This window comes from Saccostrea echinata, unplaced genomic scaffold, assembly GCF_033153115.1.
Source record: "Saccostrea echinata isolate AGI-Se365-2 ecotype Australia unplaced genomic scaffold, CSIRO_AGI_Sech_v1 ptg000004l, whole genome shotgun sequence".
NCBI classification, from domain to species: Eukaryota; Metazoa; Mollusca; class Bivalvia; order Ostreida; family Ostreidae; genus Saccostrea; species Saccostrea echinata.
The window spans coordinates 5391606-5397605 of record NW_026889753.1 but is presented as its reverse complement, the minus strand read 5'-3'; positions in this window follow the sequence as shown (position 1 = coordinate 5397605).

Here is a 6000-nt window from a genome sequence, read left to right as displayed (position 1 = left end):
AGAAACTGTAAGAGATTAAGACACCAAACTTACGTGAGTGATAGACCTTAACGAGTAGGCAAAACCATTTGGGTTAAGAGCGTCAGCCGTCACTTCCGGTCGTCACAGGAAGTGATCAAAGAAATCAAAATTTTCATTTTTTGTTTATTGAATCTTTTTTTGCATCACATTATTGCATCTTATTTGTAGTTTCGAAATATGTTGGTCCCACCGGAAACAAAAACGTCAACTTCCGATTATAAGCGAAAAACTGCATAATTTGAGTATTTTACTTTCCCATAAATATTTTTTATAGATAATGTATTTGAACTGATTTTTGAATACGTTATCAAGACTGCAAATATCTGGAGTAACGTCAAATATCTTTGTAAAATTCACTTCCGGTCGCGCGTTTAAATGTCCGCAAATTGAGAACTTGTCCCAGTGATATCTCAAAAACGGTAAGAGATTTAGACACCAAACTTATAGGAGTATTAGACCTTGAGGAGTAGACAAAACCATTTGGGTTAAGAGCGTCAGTCGTCACTTCCGGTCGTCACAGGAAGTGATCAAAGAAATCAAAATTTTCAACTTTTCTCTTTTGGAATAAGACTTGCATCATATAATTGTATCTTTTTCATAGTTACGATATGTGTTGGTCCCACCGGAAACAAAAAACGACAACTTCCGGTTATAAGAGAAAAACTACATAAAAGGGTATTTAATTTTCCCAAACATATCGCCTATAGATAGAATTCTTTAAATGATTTTTATATATGTTATTGAGACTGCAGATGTCTAGAGTGACGTGAAATATCTTAGTAAAATTCACTTCCGGTCGCCTGTTTTCTTGTCCTCAAAATGAAAATTTATTTCAAAAAGATCTCGGAAACGACATGAGATTAAGACACTTAACTTATAGGAGTAATAAACCTTGGTGAGTAGGCAAAACATATAGCGTTAAACGCGTAAGCCGTCACTTCCGGTCGTCACAGGAAGTGATAAAAGAAATCAAAAATTTCAACTTTTCTTTTTAAAATTAAACCTTGCATCACTTTATATCTTCTCTTTCGCTGTTTTAAAATATGTTAGATTCTATCGGAAACAAAAACTTTAAACTTCCGGTCTTAAGAGATAAACTACGTTATTTCGTGGTTTAACTTTCTCATAAATATCACTTATATATAAGTATTTGAAATGTTTTTTTTACATATGTTGTAGATACTGCAAAAGTCAAGAGAAAATTCAGAGATTTTTATTCAGTTCACTTCCGGTCGTGTGTTTTCCTGTCCTCAAAATTAGAATTTGTTCTCACATTTGTTCGGCAACAATAATAGACTGAAGTCTAAAACTTTCAGGACTTATAGTCAGTCATCAGTTCATTTGCATCGTATAAAGATCGTGTGTCGTCATTATTTCCGGTCGTGACAGGAAACGAAGCAAAAAAGTGATTTTTTAAGTTATTTTGTTTCTACATAAATTATAGGCTAATACCGACGTTGGAAAAGACATATTGATGCAAACAGGAAGTAGTAGAACGGAAGACCTTCTCATTACTAGTAATGAGTTTCTAGTTATTATTATTATCCTTATTATTATATCATGCTCTTGAAACATAAACTAATCTATGCCAACTCGTATTTATGGAAGTTCCTACATGATCTAAACATGACTTTTTTTTTATTATTATTTTTCAACTAAAGTGCTTAATACAAAAATGTTGATATTGTATATGTTTTATTTATTTGTTTCTTTACCTTAGGCTTTGATGTAATAGATGAGCAGTTGTGAAACTGTAAATTGTAAACATGTTAATAATTTTGAGAAATTTTGGCAGTTTTAGTATCAGGATAATTTATTCACCTTTGACATTTTTAGTACTTTCTTTAACATTCTTTCTGAAGAGAAGGAGTTTTTTCCCGCGAATTTGTTATTTTCACTTTCATAAACACATCTATGGAATATCAGATTTATTGAACTATTGTTGTATATGTAAAATTAGTAGGTTATGAAATTAATTAGCATTTTCCCCACTAAAAAGTAGAATAAGGTTGGTTCAATATCTATTTTATGTCTCAAGGTCAAAATTACAAATTACAGAAGAAATTATATGGTTGTTTATTCGTACAATTGTTTGCACACAATGTACATTTTTAAAATAGTTCAAATCATGTTATTTTTGTTCATAAGTAATATATCAATGATCAATTGATAAACTAAGTTAATGATTAATTAACAGATTGTTGATTACATTAATCTTCATTTATAAGTGATTGATGAGTTTGATTTTGTAGATCTGTCAAAAATGTGTGACACTTACTGAACTCCGATATTAATAAAATTAATTCATTAATCTAACCACAGTCAAAATTGAAAATAAAAAAAAAACGTTTTTTTTACTCCATATCTGTGGAAGCCATTTTCTGGATAATATTGGAATTGTTTTCGTTAAATACATATCAATGCCTTTGTAAATTTTTATGTTTGCTTATACTTATACTGTAATCTCTATGGATTAGTGTATAAATTATTCTCAGTAAATATCTTCTATCCAACAGAAGGAGTTATAGGAGCTTTTAAGAAAGATTTATAAGCCACTATTGAAATCACGAAAAATGCATGCATGCTATCACCTTGTATCGAACCTACAGCATACTTGTCAGATGAGACAGTTCTTAATGACCCCATGAACGGCAAAATATTTGTTTTAATCAACATGACACGTGACACGTATACATCACAGAAAAATAGGGTGATATATTCTCCTGATACAGGTTTGTTCTTTGGATCTATCACGTATGATTCATAATCCATACCACCTTGTACTGAAGCATTAATCCATGCCCTTCTTATTGCATTCTCATCATTAATCTCTTATTTGGAAATCTGTCCATACCTTCTATATATTAACCTTTCTATGTAAAATAGAAACATCAACAGTTACACGATGATTGTATGTTCTCTGTGCATATATGAGATATACCTGTAACAGTACAATATATGGTTTTTTAATACCTTAAATCTGTAAACAATAAATACTGCAATATCATGAACTTATGTTAATGTATGCATGTACATGTATGTACTGCATTTGTGTTTGAATAGCTTGCATCCTGATAATAAAAAAGACAGAACTGACATCTGAGTCATTGCTAAATGACAAATATCAAAAGAATGTACAATATATCTTTTATATCTATTAATTATTTACAAAAATAGGTAATATTGACAGTATTGTAAGCGGTCCTTTAATGTATTGTTTATCTCGAAACAATCAAAGTATAACAAATATAGTCTACCACAGCGTATTGTTTCTCCTAAGAATAAACCATTGGTTTTAATAAAAATTACATATTTGATATTTATGTTGACATTTTAAATCACACTATATGAATTTATTTTTTCCACTTTAAAATGATTTTATTAATTTCATTTTGGTGAGCTGATTCATATGTGTATTTCTTGATATCGATATAGAATTAAAAGCAGGGAATAATCATCCCAAAACGTGCTCTCAATGTGTTGAAATTTGATGAAAGTACAAGTTATTAAACGGTATATAAAAGTAAATACAAATATGAAAGGAAATAATATTTCTGCTCTCCCATTTTTTCGTATTGAATTCAAATTTAGGAATGATTAAAAACACATTTAAAACTCAGAATGCCTCTATATAACCATAATCATGTTGTGTAAAAGTGACATTCTTAGAAATGCTTTTCATGTAATTTTCAGTCTTTTTTCTTAATCAAATATCTTCTACTTTCAAATTAACTGTTTGACACTATTTATTGTTTCTTTTATTTTGTGCCAAAATCATTATTTCAATAAAACATTGCTAAATATTATTCAACATGTTTAATGCACATTCTGTAAAATTTCATTGTTGTAGAATCACTGTACTTCTTTTCAAAAACCTTGAGAGGCAGACTTCTTTACCATTCTACTCTAAAAGTCAGTAAAAAATAAATATGTAGACAATTAAAATAAGTACATGGAAATACATACATTTGGACAAAAAGTCATGCAGTATTACATGACATTTCTTCCCTGATTTCAGTTCTTTCAACGTGAAAAGATTTTCCTAGTCATCAACATACCTAAAATGATCAGCTGAGGATCTAAGTTCGTTCAATACACACCCAATAATTAAGTCTTCCATAAGAAATGATGTTAGAATGGCTTGTCTGACAACGAACTGTACAAACGTGTACCAGGTAAGAGCACATTAACAATTACTTTTTTAAAACATGCATTCAAGGATTATCCCGCTTGAATTTTGTAAATTTATTAATAATTAAGGTCCTTAACTGAACGGTAAATAGTTAAAGTATCAATATCAATTCAAATAATTAATTAGTATAGCCACACATCTTAATGACACTAATGTTCTTAACTAAATTTGTGTTTGTCTGAGATTATTCATGTTTACATCCTGAAATTTTACACTTTTGCATTTTTTAAGGGATGGTGATGTATATGTCACGTTTCTTGTAAATATTGAAAAAGATACACAAGAAGGCATTTACACGTTTTCAAGAAGATTATATTTTCTTTATGATGCACATTACATGTGGGATGAATTTAAAGAACAATTATTGTGTTCAAATGTTGAATTCATCAATACAAATTGATATCAATGCATACACGGACCCCTAAAAACATCAGAAGTGGGACCAACTGCCATGGAGGAGTAAGCATCCCCTGCAGACAGGTCACACCCGCCCTTTGTCTTGATTGAATAAGTGGAGTAATCTGTTGATAATTATAGATGAAAATAATGACCGAACAATTTGTATTAAAAATGTCAGTTAACATTTAACCTAACAAAAAATGTATTTTGTAAACAAGGTCATTGTATCCATCATAGAAACTGCAAAATACTGACTTTAAATGAGTGTCCTCAGCCTTGCTCGATTCATAGATTGTTGGTAAGTATATGTTTTAACATATTCGATCAACTGGAAGACATAAACGCAATATGTAGGTGAAAATGGTATATTTCTACATGTATAAATGTATAAGGGAAGCTGACGATAAGAAAAGTTCAAGTCTTCACGTTTCTCGTTAAGTTACGGTGTAAATTTGAAATCTGTTTCTCTCTAGTAAAACATCCAAATATGAGACCGATGTGACGGACTCCGTGTTTTCTTTTATTTCGAGTTTATTGAAATATACCATATCAAAGTATGAACGGAAATGAAAATTGAGAATTGTTAAACGTATAAAAAATATCGGAATGTTCTTTTCATAGAGACGTTTTTGAACAAATTTTGAAAATTTGCTTCAATAGAATAGGAAAAACAGGTCTCTTAATTAAAGGGGCACAATTATACTCACGGAAATTCAAGCAGACTGTTGAAAAATCTGTTTTCCAAAGACAAAATAAATGTTGTCAATAAGCCTCAGAGTACTTGTTTCAGAATGATTTTTAACAAAGTTAGTTAGTACTTGTTTCAGAATGATTTTTAACAAAGTTAGTTAGTAGATGACCAATTACGAGATATGAAAATGTTTATTGAAAAAGCAGTCTATCAAAAAGCCCCATCTATATTTGATCGTGGAGAATGGTTGTAAAAAATGGTGAAACGTCATATGTTTGATGCTATTGATTTAAGCAAATATTTCATTATTTCAGATTTTCCAAAAAAAAAAAAAAAAATTGGAGTTTTTAATATCCACATTTCAATAATACATGCAACGAATACTAGCAAACAGTTGCACAGTAATGCTGAAGTTTCTCCTTCACTGCTGTTCATATTTTTGTGAAGAGTAAAAAAGGAAGCTTGGTAAACCATTTTAAATCCCGCCATGTATCTTTGTTTGTAAGGATTTTTAAGGCTTTGGATCCAGTTAAAGGTGCTTAGACACAGATTTGAACTTAATATTTTCTCAAATTTTCTGTATAATATCACGACTAATATATTGCAATAGCATTTCACACGAAAATATAATTGAAAACTTTTTTTATCTGGAAATTATTGGAACTACGAATTCCGGGACGCGTTTGATTAACACATC